Raw genomic sequence first — 25,728 nt, 5'->3', positions numbered from 1 at the left:
GTACAATATCAAAGAATAAAAAAATAAAATAAAATTAGAAAGATAAAAAACATGTTAGGAAAAATAAAACTATAATTGAAACAACTGCAACAAGGTAAAATAAAACCACAACAGAAAAAAGAAAAAAAAAGAAGAGGGGAGGTACAAGTCAAAAGGAGAGATCACTAACAAAGTATAAAGAATAAAATTAGAAAAGTAAAAGATTTATTAGGAAAAATAAAAATATAAAAGAATCAACAACAATGAATCAACAAGGTAAAACAGACCCCCCATCTAAAAGAGGAAAAAAGAAAAGAAAAGAAAAAAAAAAGCCTTGGCTATGGGAGCCGGGTTTAGGCGGGGCGGGGGGTGGGGGGGATGGAGAGGTGGAACTTAGGCAGAGAAGGGGTTTAGGGTGGATGGGACCTAGGCTTGGGGGCGGGGGTGAGTTTTGAGTGTGTTGCAGGGCCTAGGCTCAGGACCGAAAAGGCCCTGGGGGTGGGCCCTAGGCGGGGTGATGTTCAAGCGTGGGGCAGGGCCTCTGCTTTGGACCTTCAGGGAAGGGGAGAGGCAGCACGTGGAAAGGAGGGCCTCTGGAGTGTGGAGTTCTGGAGTTTGGAGGTAGGGCCCTGGGTGAGGGTGTGTGGGTGGGGTTTAGGCCCAGCGTGATGGAAGTGGTCTCCGAGTGTAGAGGTGGGGCCCTGGGTGGGGGTGTAGGGGTGGGGCTTGGGCTTTGTATGGCAGGAGGGAGGCTCCGAGGGCAGAGTATTAGGCCCAGGAGCCCAGCAGGCTCCCCAGTGCCTAAGTGAAACAGGGAAAGCACTGACCCCGTTCCCTTCTGTTCCTTCATGCCCCACCCCAACCATCTCCCCCAGGGTCTCCCCCGTCGCCGCTTGACTTGTAACCATGGGTGGGTCCCGCTGGGTGTAGGAACTCCTTCCCTCCCCCAGCCACCCCTCAGGGGTGCTGGTCCTGGAAGTCCGGCCTTTACTTTTGCTTCCCCTTCCCTCCCTCCCACGCCCTCAGGACCCACGCGGCTGGAGGGGGCCTGCATGGGCAGAGCATCAGGCCTGGGATCTCAACAGGTTCCTGGGGGTCCAAGTGGGCAGGGGAAACCTGGCCACACTCCCTTTTGATCCTCTGCCCTCCCAGTGGTTCCCCAATTTCCCCCTTCCGGACTGGGATCCCTTCCCCTCCCCCAGCTGCCCCTGAGGGGTGCCAGTCCTGTCCTACCTCCACTTCTCCTCCCCCCACGCTCCACACCCTACCTGGCTGCTGGGGGTTCCTCCCACCCTCTTAGGTGTCTCTGTCCCCCACCGGTGCCTGGTAGGTGCCCTAGTTGTGAGGAGACATGAATTCTGCATCCTCCTAGTCTGCCATCTTGACTCCAACCGCCCCCCCCACTATTGTTTTATACAATCTTGAAAAAAGCAAAGACACAATTTCTAAAGAAAGAGTCCTTGAGCAGGAGACTTAAAGACATTATACATTCTCTTTTTTCAATGCAAATATACAGCTTATCTCTTAGAAGTGCACGTAGGCATTGACTTGTGGACATTGACTAAGGCCTTCCAGTTAAATACAGAGGATTGAACACATGCATTTATTTTCACACCCTCCAAAGTCCCCCAAAATGAATAAAAATATGTGCTTATTTAAAAGAGTGAAACAGAAGAGGACAACACAGGACATTTTGGGAAGGGAATGCAGATGGAATAGTAGACACTGAATTAGCCAACCTGGGAAAGCTGAAACGAAAGCCTGCAGTGGATGAAGCCAATGAGAGAAGAGGAAAATTATGTCCCGGCATCTAGAAAGGTGTAGGAATTAGAGATACCAGGTGGTTTTAAAAAGGGAGCATGGGGCTTCCCTGGTGGCGCAGTGGTTGAGAATCTGCCTGCCAATGCAGGGGACACGGGTTCGAGCCCTGGTCCGGAAAGATCCCACATGCCGCGGAGCAGCTAGGCCCGTGAGCCACAATTACTGAGCCTGCGCGTCTGGAGCCTGTGCTCCACAACAAGAGAGGCCACGATAATGAGAGGCCCACGCACCACGATGAAGAGTGGCCCCCACTTGCCGCAACTAGAGAAAGCCCTCGCACAGAAACGAAGACCCAACACAGCCAGAAAGAAAGAAAGAAAGAAAGGAAGGAAGGAAGGAAGGAAGGAAGGAAGGAAGGAAGGAAGGAAGGAAGGAAGGAAGGAAGAAAGAAAGAAAGAAAGAAAGAAAGAAAGAAAGAAAGAAAGAAAGAAAGAAAGAAAGAAAGAAAGAAAGAAAGAAAGGAAGAATCCTGGTCAAAAAAGGTGATGATTTATTAAAAAAAAAAAAAAAAGGGAGCACGGCAAGTAGTGAAAAATAGGGATTCATTTAAACTTTTGTGTCATGAGCATTTAGACCCCTAGATGACCTCTCTTAGCCCTCTTAGCCTAGAACCTGCTCCTTGTCCCTCCTGGTAGAAGATGGGAAGTTCACACTGGAGAGGTTTGTACAGCTGGGGATCACAGTGAGATGTTGAATGTCTGCGGCTTGAATGGTGAGCTCCCCTGTCCCTATTCTCCTGAAATGCTTTCAGAATATGGACAGCCAGGCTTACACCCCCAACAGGAGGAAGCCACAAATGCTGACAGTTGGGTGTTCCTCAACCAAATGGCCCACTCTCTACTCCACCATCTGATTGTGACTTGAAAGCCACGTGGATGCATTACTTTGCTAAAATTAAGAAAACATTAAGTGAAAAAGAATAACTCACAGCCTGTTAAACCATCTGCTTCTAACAAGAAGAAGAAAAAAATGCTTGTCATGAGGCAAGAGTGAGGGCTCATACGCCCATATAGGGAATTTTCCTAAGGGTATCCTATAACAGATGGGTATCCCTGGGTCACCAATATGTGTATAAAAAGAGTCATTACAGAGATTGACTATTGTACCTCCAAGTATGGTCTGATTAGAGTTATGCTGGGGAAATGGGGTTAATTGCAGAGATAACTTACTTGAGATTTTTCAAAACAAGTGTCATAGGAGATAAAGTCTGTGGTTGTCAGAGTTATTTCTCACTGCTTCTTTGTTACTATATCCATTCTTTCCCCAAGTTGCAATGGTGCTTCTAAAAGACACATCAACCTGGCATATGTTTGTTCATTTGTTCAGTCATTCATTCAAGAAGTATTTTCCATCCTCTTATATTTCACTGGGCACTATTCCAGCAGTGAGAAAACAAAACAGAGTCCATGATTATGAGTTGTAATTTACATTCAAGTGGGAGAAATTGACATAAACAAATAAAAACTAAATTCTTTCTTCCCTTCTTTTTACAAGAGTTGACTTCACCCTCTCCCGGGACCAAAAGCAGAGAAATGAGAGATTTACATTCTAACATTTTTTTTTGTTTTTAGATTGGGAAATTGGATTGGAAGTCAAAATGGGAAATGCAAATTGGAACTTTCTATAGAAAACTTAGCCCTTGAGGTGATAATGGAACATAAGTGTTAGAGGAAACTGGGAAATTGAAAGATCAAGATAAGCAAATGGGCCAATGAGGTATATACTGTGTTAGGCTAGGAGCAAACCACTCTGGGAAAAAAAGCACATGAATATAATAAATACAGGCACTATTCTCTGAAGTCTTGTTCAGTTTCTGGGAGATTTCCTCACCTTCTTCTTTTATCTATTCCGTTGAGTTACATGCACACACACACCCCTGTATATAAACACACATGTATGTATATGTACTATGTTCTGTTTTTCCCAGAACTCTTTTTTCCCAGTAGCTCTTTTTTTGTTCTTTCTTTTCTTTCTCCCTCTCCTCCTCCCTTCCCACTTCTTTTCCTCCTCCTCCTTCTTTTAAATAGTACCATGTTCTTATTTCATATATATTATAGCTTGCCTTATCTTTTGAGTAAAGCAAGGATAGTTTGTTTAAAGTTTTATTCTCCTTGCAAAGACTGCGTCCTCCAAGTTGCTTTTATTTCTTTCAAACCCTACCTTACATGTTTCAGTCTTTTTTTCTGATGTTGGTGATCCTTCAAGACTGGGGCAATACACAGCTGACAGGAAGCTCCTGAGCGCATGTGTGGGGCTTCTGGACTGTGGGCTCCTTTGTAGTTTGATCTCAGTGGGCCCTTTCATTGAGGCAACTCCTGATGGAGAATCCCTCTTTTTCCATCTATTATCTTCACCCTTAATTAGCTATGCCTTTTGCTCTCCATCTAGAGAGTAAACCTATCTTATTTCCTGTAGAGGATAAGCCCCTTTTATCCTGTTGGGGCAGAGATGATGCACAGACTGTATGAAACAGGGAAGGGATAGGGATGTAACTGAATTTCGGATTTCTCCAAGTACTTCTTTAACCGTCTTTCCAACTGTCCTCTTGTTTTTAATATCACTTCCACATCCATTCCCAGAGGACCTAATGTTGCCAATTCTGGAGCCTTTGTAGATTCTGCAAAGCATATTGGGTTTCTTCCGGGCTTCTTCCACTGATGGTTTAGGACTGAGCTTTCTTTAGATTCTTTCCCATTCATCCAGCTTTCAAAACTGTGCTGCAGTTGTTCCTTTTTTCTTTGTCCTTGTGGTTTGTGCCCTTTAGAAAGTTTTTTTCTGATGTTTTAGTGTAGTTTTGGGAGGGAGTTAAATAAATGGAAATTTACCTGAAGGTCCCCCTTGTTCTCTTAAGTATTTAAAAAATTACAACAATAATTCAAAAATACATGAATTTAAATTCAAACAATCCAGCAATAAATTAAAGAAGATGTGGCTATCTTCCCCCCACCCCCACCTTTGGATTCCACATTCACTTCCCCTGAGCTAAACAATATTAACTATCGTGATTATTTTTCCAGTTCTTCTTCTGTGCATTTACATGCACTTACTTACATATTTCAAAAAATAATTGGGATTGTATCAAACACATGATTTTATGTTGTTTTGTTTGCTTTCTTTTTTTAGACTTGGTGATCTTTCCACATAAATACATGTATTATAGTTCTTTCCTGTTCTTTGAACAGCTGCAAAGTAATCTAAAATAGTGGTACCATATTTTATTTAACTTCTTCTCCATTTAGGAATATTTAGTTTTTTTTCAGTTTTTCTGTATTATAACAAGGCTGTAGTGAACATATTGGAACAAACTTTTTTTGCACATGTACAAGTATTTCTTTAAGAAAATGTTTAGTGGCTCCTAACCTAGGTCTGTGTTTTCCAAACTTAACTCAGTTGCATTCCATTTCTTGATTTTTGCTATATATGCATAACACATGTACTATTATATACTTAATTTCCCCTTAAATTAACTAATTTTTATTTTATTTGCAATGGAAGCTTTATAGTGTTATTTCTATTTATTTATATAAATAGGAAAAGAGTGCCATTTGCCATAAATAGATGGCAAATATAAAAGTAAATGCAGATTGAATAGAAAAAATTTTATTGAATTTGAAGTGGATGTGGTTGCTTTCTCTCTTTGTTAAAAGGGATATTAACAAAGTGTTATAGAGCTGTTAAAGTCATATTAGTACCAAACCAAAAACTCCTTCAAGTCTTCTGAAAATGAAAATTAAAGTAGAATATATTTTTCACTGTGTAATTCAATATTACTTAATTCCATGTTCAGGTACCACCTAAAATCATTTCATACACCATCAGTTGGTAAACTCTCTTTCTAGTCCAATATGTATACTACTAACAGTATTATCTTCCTTTGATGCTTCACCATGTCACCTCTCTGCTCAAAGATTCTTTAGATCTTCACTGCCTAGAGAATAAAATAAATATCCTAAGACTGAACGTCCATCACCTGATCTTAATCAGACCCGGTATGGGCTACTCCCATGTCTTTATTGCTTTTTGAGTTTCTGTAGGATTGCTATATACACACATTTGCTTTGTATGACATTCCACAGCTTTATATCTTTTCTTGCATTCTGGTTATTGTTTTCTCTAATACAACATTATTTCTTTGGATAACACCTGTGTCTTTCATCTTACACTTTCTTATGCCCTTTACCATGCCTAGCACAGTGCCTTGTACATGGTACATCCTCCATCAAAGTAAGGTAATTATTTATTTATAGGCTTTATTTGTTACCACAAATGAAGCATTCATTACATAAAAGCTTAGTAGAGATGATTCAATTATCAAGCCATCTAAATTCTCGTGATAATGGAAGGAGATTTTTCTTTATAATACTGCAATATTAGAAAACACAATAGAAGAAGGACTTTCTAGTGATGACACTTTTCTACTGAGTTTGAGTTCATGTTCATCATATTTGTTTCCTTAATTTGAAAGCCTAAGCTCCCATAACTTTTTATGAACTAGCTTATTTCCATGTTTCTGAGTCGCTTCTGGAACGCATTTTGTCTTAATAAGAATAACCCATCAAGCAAGAAAGCCAGCAGGCTCCTCATTATCATTCTCTGTATATAGGAGTTTATCTTTTGGCTGCCAAACCTGATTTCCACACCGTCCGACTTTAGAAAATGGATTGTTTTTAATGGGTAAGTTTGAGTGACAAAGGCAGAGAGCAAGCCAGTGGCTTGTCCTCTCAGTTGATAGGATTAGATCTGAATGAATAAAGGTATGTGATGGGCTGCAGACTTTAGGGGAAAGTCTGCAGTGCACACTGGCACTTCTGAGCAGCATTAGCATTCTCTGCCTGCTGTACTAACTCTTTAAAATGCCATTTGCATTGACGATGGTATAATTGACATTGCTCCCAGAGGAGCTCAGAGGATTGTGGGGAGGTGGAATCAAAGAAAATTCATCTCTTCTGAAGGTTCTCCTCTGGCTACAAAATGCAGAGAGAAAAGGACTGTTGTAACTGAGTGATGTCATATTAATAAAAAACAAACAGGCACAAAAATCTATCCATCATCACATTTTTCCCAGTAGCCTTTTTATCTCATCATGCATAGTCTTTCTAATTGCATTCATAAAATTTATTTGGATGCATGATATTATTATTATTAATTATTATTTTGCACTAAATATTAAGATTAAGATTCTTTATGACCTATTTGCTCTCATTGATCTCTCTTTAAAAAGTTAAACTTGTGTGGTTCCAGCAATAGCTTAATGCCTAGTCAGACAGCTATGAACATGTATGAGAGAGGACGCTTGGGCAGGGGACTCAGTATTCAGCCTTTGCTATAACTGTACGGGGTTGAAATCAACATGAATGAACAAGGCCATTTCGCGGTCAAAGAACAACCTCAGTATGTTGAAACCATAATGTAGAAGGACACATGCACAGATATGAATAAGGGCTTAAATGAAACTGTCAGATTTCCACAAGGTCAGTTGTGATATATTTTCTCCCTAGATTTGTGCTGGATCAGTGTATATTAGCAAAATTTTGATAAATGTTTTGTGAACAATGGGTTAAGTAGAGGAAATAAGTGACTTCTAACTAGCATTTTATAACAGTTATAGTAGAAATAACTGATTTCTTAGAGCATTTTATATAAGTTAAATTGGACAAAAGAACATAGATAACCAAAGTAGAACACAACCTCTAGTCCTAATATTGGCTTTTCACACAGCAGTGGATCAAGGGATAGTTTTTTTGTTTTAGTCTGGAAAAATGCCAGTAAAAATCTGTTTTTCTCCCTTTAATATTTATTCCAAATGGAAAATATAATGATATTTGTAATGTAAGAAACAACGTAAGAAGATTCAAAAAACAATGAAATGACTGGAAAGCACTTAAAAAAAGTCAGGTTAAAGTTTAGAGTTTAGAGTTTAAAAGAATCCTCAAGGTACCTTAGAAAACATAACCCAAAGACACTGGATTATTCTGAAGGGCCTTCTAAGTCATCTAGGAAAGATCGAAGTATGTTTGGTGCTATTTTGAGGTTGTTCACTTAATTGTCTTATAATCTTTGAACTGTTAATCTGTGTATATTATATGTGTCAGTGCATGTTTGGTTGCAAAGAAAAGAGAGCTATTCAAATTTGCTTGAGGACTTACTGTAAATAATAGAGGGGAATCACAGAGAAGTCAGTTTTAGGCAGTATAGCTAGACCTCCAGGTGAGTAGAAGAGACAGACACTCAACTCAGGCTGGCCAAAGCAAAAGAGGGATTGTGTCACAAACCTAAAAAGCATGGATGAATCAGTATGTTTGTATCCAGGTGCACAGACAAGGTCAGGAGTTTGTCTCTGTCCCTAAACAGAGCTTTCCTCTCATTTGGCTTCATTCTTAGGTAGGCTCCTTCCTTCTGGTGATAAAGTTGCAACTTCGCCTTACATCCTCAGATCTTAGCAACCCTAGTGAAGAGATATTCCCTCTCCTAAGAGTTCTTAACAAAAATTCTGGGTCTGGCCCTCACCGTTTCAAACTGGGTCATGAGCTGGTGGCTAAACCCATAATTACGACCCTGTTAGTTGGAAGCCTCGCTCATGTCTATTGATCACTGGAGTTGGGGTGGGAAGAGTAGAGTCAACCCCACCAGAACAAGCTGAGAGTAAAGGAAGAGTGCTTCCCTGAGGGAACAATGAGATTTATTAACAGAAGAAATGCAGTAGGTGCTGTTGGTGCTTGTTGGTGCTCCTCCCAGATCCATTTACCAAGTCGGGGCATCCATCCCTGAGCTGCTGTGACTGTTGGCTGCTAACAGCTCAGAGCTTCCCTCTTCTCCAGTTAATTGCCTTCACCAAAGGAAGCAGCTCATCCGGAAAGTAAATCACCCCTTTCTTCAGCAGCTTGCATCTCGTGACTGTTTGATTCAAGGGCACAAAAGGCTGCCTCTTTTCTCAAGGAGGGAATAAGTTCATAATGTGCGTCATGTTTCAAAGTTCTAGGGGAGAGCACAACCTTGATTAGCTTTCCCCCCTTCCCATCACTCTTCCCTCACTCCCTTTTTCCTGAGAGTACAGCCTTAATAAATAACTCCTTCTCAGGCTCTGCTTCTGGGGAGCCTAAACTAAGATTTAGGGCTGGACGTTGGACAGGGAAAATAATTAACGTCCGTCTAGACAAGAACTGAGATCTTTTTCTCCATCTCTCAAGGGTTCCTTCAGTTCTTTCCTTTCTCTGGATGTCTGTCTCATTCTTCTCTCAGAAGACAGCTTCCTTAACTTGTGCAGGCTCTGGTTCTCAGTTTTCTTGCTGATTCTTCTCCCTTTTTCTGACCTCCGAATATTGATATACTGGAATGTTAAGTTCTCAGTCCTCTGTTTTTAATCTATCCTGATTTCCTAAAGAATCCACCCAGTTACATGGTTTCAAATAACTATCACTGATAATTTCCAAATTTACATCTCCAATTCCATCTCTCCCAGAGTCCCAAACTCATATGTCCAATTGCCTCCTTGGCATTTGCATTTAGAGATCTAACAAGTATCTCACACTTGACAGAAAACTTGATCCCACCCTCCAAACCCATCTCTCTCTGAGTCTTTCCCATGATTAGAAGAAGAGGTACTGGCGGATCAAATATTCTGTTAGAGTGATCCTATCACAGCATATATAGTGGCCAATCTGCCTGCTCATCTTCTGTGAGATTCAAACTGCCACTTACAAAGCTATATTGGTACCTCATGAACAAACAGGGCCTCCTGGTTCTCATGCAGATACAGCTCACCAACCCAGGTGAAGGTGGAAAATTTAAGTAGATCCTCCTTGATTTTCTCATTTCATGAGATGGGAAGTAGAAATAGGCAAGACGAAGGAAGAGCATGAGACAGGACCGTGAAGAAGCAGCGATCTCCATCTGGTGCAGCAACCCTGCACCATGGACATTTTGAGCTGGGTGATTCTTTGTTGTAGGAGGCTGTCCTGTGTGTTGTGGGGTGCTTAGCAACATCCCTGGCCTTGATCCACTAGATGCAAGTGGTATCTCCCCCCCAACCCCCATCCAAAGTCGTGGAAATGAAAAATGTCTCCAGATGTTCCCAAATCTCCCTTGGCAGCCAAAATGTTGCCAAATCTTCCCTGGCAGCCAAAATCACCCTTAGTTGAGAATTTCAGTATAAGAAAGTAAATGTATGCATGTCAGACTGTCACCAAACTCCCCAACCATTTATAGCCTTTGTTCCTGTGGAGAGAATCCAATAAGGGGTGAAGAGAAGTGTGGAAGCTTTTTTTATCCAGCTCTTCCTAGAGAAAGCTGAAATTTTCATGAAAGCTTCTATTTTATAGAACAGGTTGAGACTAGGAGGAAAGGGTATAAGAAGATGTTTCTATGAGGCTTTACTGTATACTATCTTTTCACAGCATGTTGAGGTTTAGTTTATCCATTTCCATTCAAATACGTGTTCAGTTAGGCTCATCTTTCCAAATTGACTTGTTCAAAGATGTAGATCTAAAACCCTACGCTATTCTTTCAAAGTATCAGATAAATATGGCAAACCAATTGTCAGCTTATAATACAGTTTGTAGTGTTTCAAGAAACAAAGGAATTTTTTTCCTCACTTGATTCTTACTTTAATTGTAGAAGACACCTCTGTTAAGAGATGCGTGATAAATGTGGAATTTAGGAGTAGGAGCCAACTCTACTCGGTATTTTGCTTTTGCATTTTAGTCTGGTAGGTGTTTACCTTTGTCTTGATGGAAAATCAAACCAAACCAAACTAAACCTAACATACCTCCATGCCCAATTTTCACAATATTGTCAACTCTATTCTTTAATACATAGTCTTTAATCCATGGATTATTAAAATCTTAAATTTAAATTTTATTGATTTATTTTATTCCATTATATTTTCATAGCATTATGCTGTTTTTTTCTTCTCAGTCTACTTTACATTTGATTTTATGCTCTTATTTTACACAGATTATATATTCTGGCATCCTATTGAGGAGTGCTGTAGCATTTATAATGTTTTTCCTTTGTTTCTACTAGTAGATCCCTTTCAGAGTCATGGTCTTATGATTCTTAAGTGCGATTTTTCTTCTTAATGTTCTGCATATATCATCATTCTTTGAGGACACATCTCTGTCTATCTCTCTATCCCCCAGTCAGGAGATACTTATCCAGATTCAATGTTTACCAGCAGAGGGTTGTGTACATTTCTCATGGTTCTTCCCTGCTTGTTAAATTCTTGTGTCAAATCAACCATAAGAAAGTAGCTCTCTTTCCAATGCTTTATAGATTTAAATACAGGGATTTTGTTTTTAATATTTTAATTTTATTGGAGTATAGTTGATTTACAATGTTGTGTTAGTTTCAGGTGTACAGCAAAGTGATTCAGTTATACATATACATATATTCATTCTTTTTTAGATTCTTTTCTCATATAAGTTATCACAGAATATTGGGTAGAGTTCCCTGTACTATACAGTAGGTCCTTATTGGTTATCTATCCTATGTATAGTAGTGTGTGTGTGTTCATTCCAAAATCCAAAATACAGGGATTCTTAAACCCTACTGCCTAGAACCTGAACATTTCGAACTGATTCCATATACATACTTCAGTAAGTACTTCTATCAAGATCTTCCTTTCTTAGCTTTTCTTTGACCACATTCTTTTCTTGCAGAGACTACACCTTCTATGGGAGATATATCTGTGCCTTTCTTCTTTCTATGTCTCCTATTTATATTTTTGAGAGTTGTTCTTCCCAAATGACAAACTGATTCTGGGTCGCATAAGCCAGAGGGATTTGATATTTTGGAAAAAATTAGAGAATTGTACAATTATTGGGTTACTAGATGGGCATCACTGCTGCATTTGGGCATGAAATTTAAATGTCTTTCACCTTTGTGTCACTTGGTCAAACTTTAATATAGGGGCTGGGAGCATCCAGTGGGCTGAGATCCATCAGGTCATGTGCCTGGGTGGAAAGTGGGACAGTCTGACTCCTTCTGCAGTACAGGGCCACAGGGCACTGCCTCGCACCAAAATACACACGTTGTAGGTTGAATTGTGTCCCCTCAAAAGATATGTTCAAGTCCTAACCCTTAGAATTTGTGAAGGTGACCTTATTTGGAAATAGGGTCTGGTGTAATCCAGTTAACATGAGGCCGTACTGGATTAGGGTGGGCCCCTAATCCAAGGACTGGTGTCCTTATGAGACGAGGGAAATTTGGACACAGCTACACAGGGAAAACACCATGTGACAATAGAGGCAGAGATTGGAGTGATGTAGCTGCAAGCTAAGTCACATCAAGGGTTGCGGGCAACCACTAGAAGCTAGGAAGAGGTAAGGAAAGACCCTCCTCTAGAGCCTTCAGGGAGAGCATGGACTTCCCTATGCCTTGTTTTCAGACTTCCAGACTCCAGAACTGTAAGCGAATAAATTTCTGTTGTTCTAAGCCACGTGGTTTGTTTTAATTTGTTATTGGAGTCCTAGGAAATGAATACAACCCACAATAGGGGGAATTCTCCTGAAATTGTAAAGGGGGCAGGTGGATGCTGGCCAATAGCAGAAATCCAGTGGTCCAGTAAGGAGAGGGTAGAAACAGGCAGTGTCCTGTCCATCTCTTTTAGTAGCTGAATGCCCACCCTCTTTTCCTATTGTCCAGATCCTGGGTCTTTCAGGCATCAGACCAGAGTGGAAAAGGAATAAAATCTCTTCCTCTCTGTTATCTGGGTTGCTCTGTCTGATGAACTAAAGCATTTTTTTTCTTTGTCCAGTTTCATAAGCCATAGTATTGTGGGAATCCTCCCAGATTTTGGAAATAACATATTTGTTCATCTTTACTTTAAGCTTTTTAAAAAAATTGTTATTATGTGTGAATATTTATGAGAATTTTTTTTTTGTGAGACATCAAGAGGATCTACAATCAGAGACACCCTGTTAAACTTCTCCATTACTCTATCTCTTAAATTATAAGCTTAATTGAAGAAGGTTAGGGAATAGGGGCAAAAGTGGCACCAAGCAAGACCTCATGTCATCTTATGATATCTAAAATTTTGTCAGCTTTTTGTTTCCTTTTTCCTATAAGATGGGGCAACTAGCCTATTTCTAGAGATGTCTAGATTATCTAGAGCTCTCTTATGTGAGTACTGCAGTCTTAATTATGAAATGATAGAACTGAAAAATTCCTTCTCTAATATCTTGGTTTGTTAGTCTTTGAATTATGTAATATGTAAATAGCATTAAGCCAATTTAAAGAACTTTAAAAGCAAAATTATGCATTAAAATACTAAGCCATCAGAGCCACTTAAGAGTCAAAAGCATGTAGCTGCTTTTGAATAATAATTCGAATGATTTAATGGAGGTAAACTCTTAAACAATTGTTAAGAGAATAAAGACATAATCTTGGACTTTGAAATAGTTCTGAGAATATTTTGAGCAACAGTTTGTTAGCTTGAAGTTTATTTCAAATGTCTATCCCAGGAATGTAATTGAAACAAAACCAAAAAACTGTCTAGTCTAATTTTGAACTTTATCCTCTATCTTAAAGTTTGAACAAGTTAAAAAATAAGCATTTTAGGGCCATAAAGTTTTTCAAAAATCAGAAATCTTTCTCTGTTTTACTTATGTTGAAGATATGTTTTTTTGATTAAAAAGCAGAGAAAGCTACCCTTTTCTTTAGCAAATTTCAAGGCATCTGTTCTCATAGATAGGGTATTTACAAATGAAGACTATCCAAGGTAATTTAAAAAGCAGTGAGACTTGATGAGGGGAAATATGTATTTTATTTTTGTACTGATACTGCTGTCACTCAACTCTGCAGAGAAAAACAGAGAAAAAAGGAACAACAAAAGGACAAAGTCATTTACTTTTAAATGCTCAAAATGTGCAGGTGGTGTCTGCAATGGTTTGCAAATGAAAGGATTTTTCTTCTTCCTACTCATTTTTTTTTTAGACCTCCCTGAACAAGGGGAAAAAAGTAATTTAGATAGAAAAATCAGAGTCAATGAAAATTGTTATGAGTGGGAGCTTGTAAAATTAATTTTAGTTTCTAGGCCTTTTCATATCAGGGTGTGTCCTATGCCCTGTGCCCTCTTAAAATAATCCTTTTATGTGGCCCAGGGCAGATGTATTTTGAAAATGGCACCTCTATTAACCTTAGTTGTATACCTCTCAGAAAAAAAAATCACTGGAGGTATATTTTGAATGCTGCCCATGCTGAACAATTGCCACAGAATGTTAGTTTGAAATGTAAATGGTGTCTTGACTATTCTTTTCAGGTAGGAGAGAAACAAGGTGGTAAAGAAAAACAAAGATGCTTCTCACCCTGAATTTCTTACGACATTGTGACATTATGATGGTATGTAAGAGGATCTAGAGAAAACAAGAATCAAAACAAGAACTTTTAAAAGGGGGAGGAAAATATCTATAGATGTCACAGTGCCAGACAGTGAAATGATAATAACTAATGTTTACTGAGTGCTTATAGGATGCCAGCGTAGCACTAAATGCCTCACATGCTTTAGCTCGTATTTTCTGCCAATAGCTCTAATATTATCATCCCACTTTTATAGCTGAGAAAACTGAGGCACAGAGAATTTAAGAAACGTGGCTGAATTCTCACCACTAGTAAATGGTGTAACTGAGACTTGATCCCATAGTTTTGCCTCCCTGGATCTTGCTCTTAACTTCTCTACTCTCATGCCTCCCTCACTTGTAATACCTCTTCCATCTCATCCTATTTATGTGGGTACAGGGTGTAGATTTCAGTGAACAAGTGGGATGACTATTTATAAATTGCCAGATGTGTGATAGCATTTGCAGAAAAATGATAAAGGATTATAGTGGCCTTGATTGATTTTGTTGGCTCAGTGTCTCCTCTCTCTTATGTTGGTATCAGCATCCTGATTTTGCTTAGGAAAACTCTCTCTCCCTCATCATACAGTATTTATTTGGGTGCCCTGCCTTCCCTTGGCTAAAGGGTAGACTAGGGATGCAAGCTAGTGAGATCAGATCCTCTGTCCCTGGATTTTGAATCTTAAGGGGAATGAGAAAGACCAAAAATAGTTGCAGTTCTTCCATCTTGATGAGGGTTTCAGGAGGAGACTGACCAGAGTTCTTGTAGTACATTATGATTCCTGAAGGTGCTCTAGCTGTGCCCTCTTAGAAGTATGTCGTGTTCGCTTTCCTTCACTTCCGTGAGCCGTCCCAGGTCTCTCAAATAAGTTCCTTTCTGCCTTAAGATAACCAAATTCTATTTATTTTGCTTGCAGCCAAAGAAGCTTAATGGATCCACTGACAACTGTCTCTCTTTTGTGAGACTGACATAGTGGTATTGCAGGAGGGCCTCCATCAGCTCAGATTGGAACACCAGGACAGGGGTTCACGGCTTGAAGGAAAGGTATGTGGAGTTTTGGGCCTGTTGCTTTCTTGCTCTGAGTTGATAAGGGCTTTGTCCTTCCTTGCAAACAGCCATTTGCCATTTTGTGCCAGAAAAGTTAATTTTTTTTTTTTTTTTTTTTTTTGGTAGAAATCAATTCTGGTTTCACTCAGAAGCTCCTGTTGTCCAGTAGAAAGGAGTGTAGGGTAAAGAGTTGAGTTTTGGTCATAGCTTACTGTTATAAAAACTCTGTGAAGTTAAATTCTTCTTATGGCATTTAATTTATCTTTTAAATGAGGAAGAAAATAGTCTTGGTTGACAGATGTGAAATAACTTAAAAATGGTTAAAGTTGTTATTACATCCTAGGGGAGAGCGGGCAGACCCATGTCACTTCCTTGCTTCGGCCTCTCCCCTGCCAGCCTCTTGATAACCTCCAACACTCATTGCCTCACAGTGTCTTGAATTGACCAGACTGTTTCAAGTATCTTATGTGATTTCACTTCCTCAGAATGCCTCTCTCTAACATGTCCATCTAGCACACTTCTATTAATCCTCCAACAGGTCACTCCAGCATCTTCTCTGTTACATAGCCTTCCCTTACTCTTCTAAGCCTGGCTAATCACTTCCTCTCATCATGCTAATCTGTGTGATCTTATCTGATTAGAAGATGTATTACACAGTATTTCAATTATTTAACATACAGGTTCATTTCCACCATTTCTGTGAACTTCCATAGGGCAGCCCCTTGCATTTTTGCATCTCTAATGTATTTTGTCATATTGAAAATGCTTAATAAATATTGAGCACACCTTGCCAAAATTCCCAAGAAAGCTTACCACTTAAAGCAACTCTGTTACAGATTCTCTGTAAATTTAAAACTTCTCGGAAAATGCTAAACTCATTTCACAATGATATGCTTTTTAAATCATTTTTTTCACATTAATACATTTTTGGATCATGCTACTAAGTCTATTCAGGCTGCTATAACAAAAATACCATAGACTGGATGGTTTATGAACAACAGAAAATTATTTCTCACAGTTCTGGAGGCTGGTAGTCCCAGATGAGGGTGGAAGCTTGGTTGGGTTCTGGTGAGGACCTGCCTCTGGGTTGCAGACTGCCCTTTTCTCCTTGTATCCTCACGTGACAGAGAGCAGAGTGGAAGTAAGCTCTCTCGTGACTCTTATTAGCACACTAATCCCATTCGTGAATTCCTGAGGGTTGCTTTCATGATTTCATCTAATCCTAACCACCTCCCAAAGGCCCCACTTCCTAATACCACCACACTGGGGGCTAGGGCTCAACATATGAGTTTTGGGGGGGAACACATATTCAGTCCATGACACGAAGTTTTTTAAAGTTGCAGCTCAATTATGAGAAACTGCCTGCTACCTGCACAGCTCGTGTCTTGAGGACTTGATGACTGTCACTTTTCCTGTGGGCCTTTCTGTATCTCCTACCTCTAAATCCCTAGAAATGTCCTTAGACATGTGTTTGAAATAGACAATGCCATACCGAATTAGAGCAGCAAGGGAGAAAAAGAAATTCTCAGCATATTTTGTACTAAGCATCCAAAAAACGGACTAGGAGGTTGCTGGGGGCTATGCATCCATTAAGAGGTGTGATTGACAATGGAAACTGTATTATAAAGCTACTGGGATTTCTCATTTTATATCAAACTAGTTTTATTTCATTTGTGGGGAGGACAGTCATCTCCCACAGTCCTCCTTATGGTCTAACTTGTCTTGATTTTAGGATACACAGAGATATCTCGAGTAGCAGAACTGAAAGCAGTAATGAGAGAGTGCTCTTTAGAAAAGCTTTACATTTACATGTGGTTAGAGACATATGAGTATGTATCCGCTCTTGGGACAGATTTTCCCTCTCTTTTTTTTTTTTTAACATTTTTATTAGAGTATAATTGCTTTACAATGGTGTGTCAGTTTCTGCTTTACAACAAAGTGAATCAGTTATACATATACATATGTCCCCATATCTCTGCCCTCTTGCCCTCCCTCCCACACTCCCTATCCCACCTCTCTAAGTGCTCACAAAGCACCGAGCTGATCTCCCTGTGCTATGCAGCTGCTTCCCACTAGCTATCTATTTTACGTTTGGTAGTGTATATATGTCCATGCCACTCTCTCACTTTGTCACAGCTTACCTTTCCCCCTCCCTGTATCCTCAAGTCCATTCTCTAGGAGGTCTGCATCTTTATTCCCATCTTGCCCCTAGGTTCTTCTGACCATTTTTTTTTTTTTTTTAGATTCCATATGTATGTGTTAGCATACGGTATTTGTTTTTCTCTTTCTGACGTACTTCGCTCTGTATGACAGTCTCTAGGTCCATCCACCTCACTACAAATAACTCAGTTTCATTCCTTTTTATGGCTGAGTAGTATTCCATTGTATATATGTGCCACATCTTCTTTATCCATTCATCTGTTGATGGACACTTAGGTTGCTTTCATGTCCTGGCTATTGTAAATAGAGCTGCAATGAACATTTTGGTACATGACAGTTTTTGAAGTATGGTTTTCTCAGGGTATATGCCCAGTAGTGGGATTGCTGGGTGGTATGGTAGTTCTATTTTTAGTTTTTTAAGGAACCTCCATACTGTTCTCCATAGTGGTTGTATCAATTTACATTCCCACCAACAGTGCAAGAGGGTTCCCTTTTCTCCACACCCTCTCCAGCATTTACTGTTTGTAGATTTTTTGATGATGGCCATTCTGACTGGTGTGAGATGATATCTCACTGTAGTTTTGATTTGCATTTCTCCAGTGATTAGTGATGTTGAGCATCCTTTCATGTGTTTGTTGGCAAGCTGTATATCTTCTTTGGAGAAATGTCTATTTAGGTCTTCTGCCCATGTTTGGATTGGGTTGTTGGTTTTTTGGATATTGAGCTGCATGAGCTGCCTGTAAACTTCGGAGATTAATCCTTTGTCAGTTGCTTCATTTGCAAATATTTTCTCCCATTCTGAGGGTTGTCTTTTCATCTTGTTTATGGTTTCCTTTGCTGTGCAAAAGCTTTTAAGTTTCATTAGGTCCCATGTGTTTATTTTTGTTTTATTTCCATTTCTCTAGGAGCTAGGTCAAAAAGGATCTTGCTGTGATTTATGTCGTAGAGTGTTCTGCCTATGTTTTCCTCTAAGAGTTTGTCTGGCCTTACATTTAGGTCTTTAATCCATTTTGAGTTTATTTTTGTGTATGGTGTTAGGGAGTGTTCTAATTTCATTCTTTTACATGTAGCTGTCCAGTTTTCCCAGCACCACTTATTGAAGAGGCTGTCTTTTCTCCACTGTATATTCTTGCCTCCTTTATCAAAGATAAGGTGACCATATGTGCGTGGGTTTATCTCTGGGCTTTCTATCCTGTTGCATTGATCTATATTTCTGTTTCTGTGGCAGTACCATACTGTCTTGATTACTGTAGCTTTGTAGTATAGTCAGAAGTACAGGAGCCTGATTCCTCCAGCTCCGTTTTTCTTTCTCAAGATTGCTTCAGCTATTTGGGGTCTTTTGTGTTTCCATACAAATTGTGAAATTTTTTGTTCTAGTTCTGTGAAAAATGCCAGTGGCAGTTTGATAGGGATTGCATTGAATCTGTAGATTGCTTTGGGTAGTAGAGTCATTTTCACAATGTTGATTGTTCCAATCCAAGAACATGGTATATCTATCCACCTATTTGTATCATCTTTAATTTCTTTCATCAGTGTCTTATAATTTTCTGTATATAGGTCCTTTGTCTCCTTAGGTAGGTTTATTCCGAGGTATTTTATTATTTTTGTTGCAGTGGATAATGGGAGTGTTTCCTTAATTTCTCTTTCAGATTTTTCATCATTAGTGTATAGGAATGCAAGAAATTTCTGTGCGTTAATTTTGTATCCTGCTACTTTACCAAATTCATTGATTAGCTCTAGTAGTTTTCTGGTAGCAGCTTTAGGATTCTCTATGTATAGTATCATGTCATCTGCAAACAGTGACAGCTTTACTTCTTCTTTTCCAATTTGGATTCATTCATTTCTTTTTCTTCTCCTATTGCTGTGGCTAAAACTTCCAAAACTATGTTGAATAATAGTGGTGAGAGTGGATAACCTTGTCTTGTTCCTGATCTTAGTGGAAATGGTTTCAGTTTTTCACCATTGAGGATGATGTTGGCTGTGGGTTTGTCATATATGGCCTTTCTTATGTTGAGGAAAGTTCCCTCTATGCCTACTTTCTGGAGGGTTTTTATCATAAATATGTGTTGAATTTTGTCGAAAGCTTTCTCTGCATCTATTGAGATGATCATATGTTTTTTCTCCTTCAATTTGTTAATATGATGTATTGCGTTGATTGATTTGCGTATATTGAAGAATCCTTGCATTCCTGGGATAAACCCCACTTGATCATGGTGTATGATCCTTTTAATGTGCTGCTGGATTCTGTTTGCTAGCGTTTTGTTGAGGATTTTTGCATCTCTATTCATCAGTGATAGTGGCCTATAGTTTACCTTCTTTGTGACATCTTTGTCTGGTTTGGTATCAGGGTGATGGTGGCCTCGTATAATGAGGTTGGGAGTGTTCCTCCCTCTGCTATATTTTGGAAAGGTTTGAGAAGGATTGATGTTAACTCTTCTCTAAACGTTTGATAGAATTCTCCTGTGAAGCCATCTGGTCCTGGGCTTTTGTTTGTTGGAAGATTTTTAATCACAGTTTCAATTTCAGTGCTTGTGATTGGTCTGTTTATATTTTCTATTTCTTCCTGGTTCAGTCTCGGAAGTTTGTGCTTTTCTAAGAATTTGTCCATTTCTTCCAGGTTGTCCATTTTATTGGCATAGAATTGCTTGTAGTAGTCTCTTAGGATGCTTTTTATTTCCGTGGTGTCTTTTGTAACTTCTCCTTTTTCATTTCTAATTTTATTGATTTGAGTCCTCTCCCTTTTTTTTCTTAATAAGTCTGGCTAATGGTTTATCAATTTTGTTTATCTTCTCAAAGAACCAGCTTTTAGTTTTATTGATCTTTGCTATCATTTCCTTCATTTTTTTAAAATTTATTTTTGATCTGATCTTTATGATTTCTTTCCTTATGCTAACTTTAGGGTTTTTTTGTTCTTCTTTCTCCAATTGCTTTAGGTGTAAGGTTAAGTTGTTTACTTGAGATGTTTCTTGTTTCTTAAGGTAGGCTTGTATAGCTATAAACTTCCCTGTTAGAACTGCTTTTGCTGCATCCCATAGGTTTCGGGTCGTTGTGTTTTCATTGTCATTTGTTTCTAGGTATTTTTTGATTTCCTCTTTGATTTCTTCAGTGATCTCTTGGTTATTAAGTGTGTGTTGTTTAGCCTCCATGTGTTTGTATTTCTTACAGATATTTTCCTGTAATTGATATCTAGTCTCATAGCATTGTGGTCGGAAAAGATACTTGATACAATTTCAATTTTCTTAAGTTTACCAAGGCTTGATTTGTGACCCAAGATATGATCTATCCTGGAGAATGTTCCATGAGCACTTGAGAAGAAAGTGTATTCTGTTGTTTTTGGGTGGAATGTCCTATAAATATCAATTAAGTCCATCTTGTCTAATGTATCATTTAAAGCTTGTGTTTCCTTATTTATTTTCATTTTGGATGATCTGTCTATTGGTGAAAGTGGGTTGTTAAAGTCCCCTACTATGATGGTGTTACTGTCGATTCCCCCTTTTATGGCTGTTAGTATTTGCCTTATGTATTGAGGTGCTCCTATGTTGGGTGCATAAATATTTACAATTGTTATATCTTCCTCTTGGATTGATCCTTTGATCATTATGTAGTGTCCTTCTTTGTCTCTTGTAATAGTCTTTGTTTTAAAGTCTATTTTGTCTGATATGAGAATTGCTACTCCAGCTTTCTTTTGATTTCCATTTGCATGGAATATCTTTTTCCTTCCCCTTACTTTCAGTCTGTATGTGTCCCTAGGTCTGAAGTGGGTCTCCTGTAGACAGCATATATACGGGTCTTGTTTTTGTATCCGTTCAGCCAGTCTATGTCTTTTGGTTGGAGCATTTAATCCATTTATGTTTAAGGTAATTATTGATATGTATGTTCCTATTACCATTTTCTTAATTGTTTGGGGTTTATTATTGTAGGTCTTTTCCTTCTCTTGTATTTCCTGCCTAGAGAAGTTCCTTTACCATTTGTTGTAAAGCTGGTTTGGTGGTGCTGAATTCTCTTAGCTTTTGCTTGTTTGTAAAGCTTTTAATTTCTCTGTCAAATCTGAATGAGATCCTTGCTGGGTAGAGTAATCTTGGTTGTAGGTTTTTCTCTTTCATCACTTTAAATATGTCCTGCCAGTCCCTTGTGGCTTGCAGAGTTTCTGCTGAAAGATCAGCTGTTAACCTTATGGGGATTCCCTTATGTGTTACTTGTTGTTTTTCCCTTGCTGCTTTTAATATTTAATTTTGGATAGTTTGATTAATATGTGTCATGGCATGTTTCTCCTTGGATTTATCCTGTATGGGAATCTCTGTGCTTCCGGGACTTGATTAACTACTTCCTTTCCCATATTAGGGAAGTTTTCAACTATAATCTCTTCAAATATTTTCTCAGTCCCTTTCTTTTTCTCTTCTTCTTCTTGAACCCCTATAATTCGAATGTTGGTGCTTTTAATGTTGTTCCAGAGGTCTCTGAGACTGTCGTCAATTCTTTTCATTCTTTTTGCTTTATTCTGCTCTGCAGTATTTATTTCCACTATTTCATTTTCCAGGTCACTTATCCTTTCTTCTGCCTCAGTTATTCTGCTATTGATCCCTTCTAGAGAATTTTTAATTTCATTTATTGTGTTGTTCATCTCTGTTTGTTTGCTCTTTAGTTCTTCTAGATCCTTGTTAAACGTTTCTTGTATTTTCTCCATTCTACTTCCAAGATTTGGATCATCTTTACTATCATTATTCTGAATTCTTTTTCAGGTAGACTGCCTATTTCCTCTTTATTTGTTATGTCTGGTGGGTTTTTGCCTTGCTCCTTCATCTGCTGTGTGTTTCTCTGTCTTCTCATTTTGCTTAACTTACTGTGTTTAGGGTCTCCTTTTCGTAGGCAGCAGGTTCGTAGTTTACGTTGTTTTTGGTGTCTGTCCCCAGTGGCTAAGGTTGGTTCAGTGGGTTGTGTAGGCTTCCTGGTGGAGGGGACTAGTGCCTGTGTTCTGGTGGATGAGGCTGGATCTTGTCTTTCTGGTGGGCAGGTCCACGTCTGGTGGTGTGTTTTGTGGTGTCTGTGGCCTTATTATGATTTTAGGCAGCCTCTGTGCTAATGGATGGGGCCGTGTTCCCGTCTTCCTAATTGTTTGGCATAGGGTGTCCTGCACTGCAGCTTGCTGGTCATTGAGTGGAGCTGGGTCTTGGTGTTGAGATTGAGATCTCTGGGAGATTTTCACCATTTGTTATTACGTGGAGCTGGGAGGTCTCTTGTGGACCAGTGTCCTGAACTTGGCTCTCCCACCTCAGAGGCACAGCCCTGATGCCTGGTTGGAGCACCAACAGCCTGTCCTCCACACTGCTCAGAATAAAAGGGAGAAAAAAAGAAAGAAAGAAAGAAGAAGATAAAATAAAATAAAGTAAAATAAAATAAAGTTATTAAAATAAAAAATAATTATTAAGAAAAAAAAATTTTTTTAAGTAATAAAAGAAAAAGAAACAGACAGAACCCCAGGACAAATGGGAAAAGCAAAGCTATAGAGACAAAGTCACACACAGAAGCATACACATACACACTCACAAAAAGAGAAAAAGGGAAATAATATATATATAGTTGCTCCGAAAGTCCACCTCCTCAATTTGGGATGATTTGTTGTCTGTTCAGGTATTCCACAGATGCAGGGTACACCGCGTTGATTGTGGAGCTTTAATCCGCTGCTCCTGAGGCTGCTGGGAGAAATTTCCCTTTCTCTTCTTTGTTCGCACAGCTCCCGGGGTTCAGCTTTGGATTCGGCCCTGCCTCTGCGTGTAGGTTGCCTGAGGGCGTCTGTTCCCCGCTCAGACAGGAGGGGGTTAAAGGAGCAGCTGCTTCGGGGGCTCTGGCTCACTCAGGCCGGGGGGAGGGAGGGGTACGGAGGAGCGGGGCGGGCCTGCAGCGGCAGAGGCCGGCGTGACGTTGCAGCAGCCTGAGGCGCGCCGTGCGTTCTCCCGGGGAAGTTGTCCCCGGATCACGGACCCTGGCAGTGGCGGGCTGCACAGGCTCCTGGGAGGGGCGGTGTGGAGAGTGACCTGTGCTCGCACACAGGCTTCTTGGTGGCGGCAGCAGCAGCCTTAGTGTCTCATGCCCATCTCTGGGGTCTGTGCTGATAGCCGCGGCTCGCGCCCGTCTCTGGAGCTCATTTAAGCGGTGCTCTGAATCCCCTCTCCTCGCGCACCAGGAAACAAAGAGGCACGAAAAAGTCTGTTGCCTCTTTGGCAGGTCCAGACCTTTTCCCAGACTCCCTCCCGGCTAGCCGTGGCGCATTAGCCCCCTTCAGGCTGTGTTCACGCCGCCAACCCCAGTCCTCTCCCTGCGATCCGACCGAAGCCGGAGCCTCAGCTCCCAGCCCCCGCCCGCCCCGGCGGCTGAGCAGACAAGCCTCTCTGGCTGGTGAGTGCTGCTCGGCACCGCTCCTCCATGCGGGAATCTCTCCGCTTTGCCCTCCGCACCCCTGTGGCTGCGCTCTCCTCCGTGGCTCCGAAGCTTCCCCCCTCTGCCACCTGCAGTCTCCGCCCGCGAAGGGGCTTCCTAGTGTGTGGAAACCTTTCCTCCTTCACAGCTCCCTCCCACTGGTGCAGGTCCCGTCCCTATTCTTTTGTCTCTGTTGTTTCTTTTTTCTTTTGCCCTACCCAGGTACGTGGGGAGTTTCTTGACTTTTGGGAGGTCTGAGGTCCTGTGCCAGCGTTCAGTAGGTGTTCTGTAGGAGTTGTTCCACATGTAGATGTATTTCTGATGTATCTGTGGGGAGGAAGGTGATCTCCACGTCTTACTCTTCTGCCATCTTGAAGCTCCCCCCCGCCAGATTTTCCCTTTCATGCACTCTCTCCTGCTGCATACACAAGTATTTTCCAAAGGGTGTTTTGGGGAACATTACTTTCTCTAAGTATTCACTGGTGTTAAAGGGAGGAGGACAAAGTTTTTTGAAGCTAAATAAATTTGGGAAGCACTGGATTAAACAGGTGGAACCAGTTTCTTCACTGTCATACATGTTAATCATAGAGGAAGATGAGGCATTCAGCCGAAACCTACTCAACCCCAGACCCTCACAGAGAATTTTGCTTGTGGTATGTTGAGGCAAACACTGCTGCGATAAATGGCCTGATTCTTTCTGTTAAAAGAACAGTTCAGGCCCATGGTTGTTGAATATTTTGTGGCATAGCTAGCGTTTATTCATGTGTTGTTTTTAGCCCCCAGAGAGCCTTAGAATTAACTTGTTGTTTTCTGTTCTTTTGTGATGAATTGGTTTTATTCACTTTCTTGCTTGATTACCTTTTTCTAGGTACTTAGGATACTCTGCTTTTATGTCTTCTCTGTTGTTGTTTTTTTAATGGCTGATACTAATGCCAAAGCATTTCCCCCTATAGAACAAAACAAAATAAAACAAAGAAACAAAATCTAAATGCCAATAGTTCTTCCTTAATGTCTGCCACAGGAAATTAGCCAAATTCAGTGGGACGAGTTCCACAGTTATAACTCAGGCTTGGTGAGTTGTGATTCTGGTGCTGCTCTAAATTTGCTGACAGGACAGACCTCATTGTTTATAAAATGAACATGAGGCTAATTGGCCTCATGAGCAAGTTCATTTTCCATGAATTCAACACATTAATTAATTCAACCTGTATTTACTAAGCATCTTTTATTGGTCTTTGGGGCATAGTGAATAAAATAAATGTGACCGTTTCCTGGAGGTTTCTATCTGATGGGATAGAGAGAAGGAAAGATACCACTATAATGCAGGTGGATAGGTGATAGTGATGAGTGAAGTTTAGAGGAAATACACAGAAAGTCCATCTATTTATTTGAGAGAGAAGTTATTCACAAAAAAAGCAAGTGGGAGGGGAAAGATATTCCAAGCATGGAAGAAAATGTCTGAATACAGTTTTTATTGAGCCTTAGCGTCCCACTGTTCTAGGCACTGGAGATAAAACCGTTCCAGTTTATATGGAAACATACATTTCAGTCAATGAACTGTTAAAAAAGAGATTTGGGGACATGTTTCTATGGCAGCACAGAGGAGGAAAAGATTTTGTGGCTGGAATATTATGAGGTTGACTGACATGTGTTGGCTAAGAATCATTTAGTTGTCAGTTGCTACCTTAACAATCATTTACTTGTCAGTTGCTACCTTAAAGTGTCCCTAAAATAGGTTGAGACATATTTACAAGGCAGGAGTTCTCTGGGACACAAGTGTTTTCCCAACATTGCTGTGACAATCACCACCTACAGCTCAATCCTGTGCAAGAAACCTGTTAGCTACTATGCTGTCTCAGAGATTCAGTGCCCCCTTGTTCATTGGCTCACTGAGTAATTCAAAGACTTGGGAATAGTTTCTTGTTGCACTCCTTCTATGGTTCAAATTGAACCCATTTGCTCTTTATATGTTTA

General features: G+C 40.1%; 1 long non-coding RNA gene across 1 annotated transcript in view; it reads left to right on the top strand.

Annotated features, from left to right (window-relative positions):
• LOC137758573 (uncharacterized) overlaps positions 1-25,728 on the top strand; it is a 334,245-nt gene that overhangs the window by 105,824 nt on the left and 202,693 nt on the right. The window contains exon 4 of the long non-coding RNA XR_011073020.1: positions 15,050-15,177. This is a non-coding gene — a long non-coding RNA (uncharacterized lncRNA). The remainder of the gene's footprint in view (positions 1-15,049; positions 15,178-25,728) is intronic.

The sequence above is a fragment of the Eschrichtius robustus genome, chromosome 2 (genome assembly GCF_028021215.1).
Source record: "Eschrichtius robustus isolate mEscRob2 chromosome 2, mEscRob2.pri, whole genome shotgun sequence".
NCBI lineage: Eukaryota > Metazoa > Chordata > Mammalia > Artiodactyla > Eschrichtiidae > Eschrichtius > Eschrichtius robustus.
Note: the sequence above shows the minus strand (reverse complement) of the source record. Positions and strands in the feature narration are given on the sequence as shown.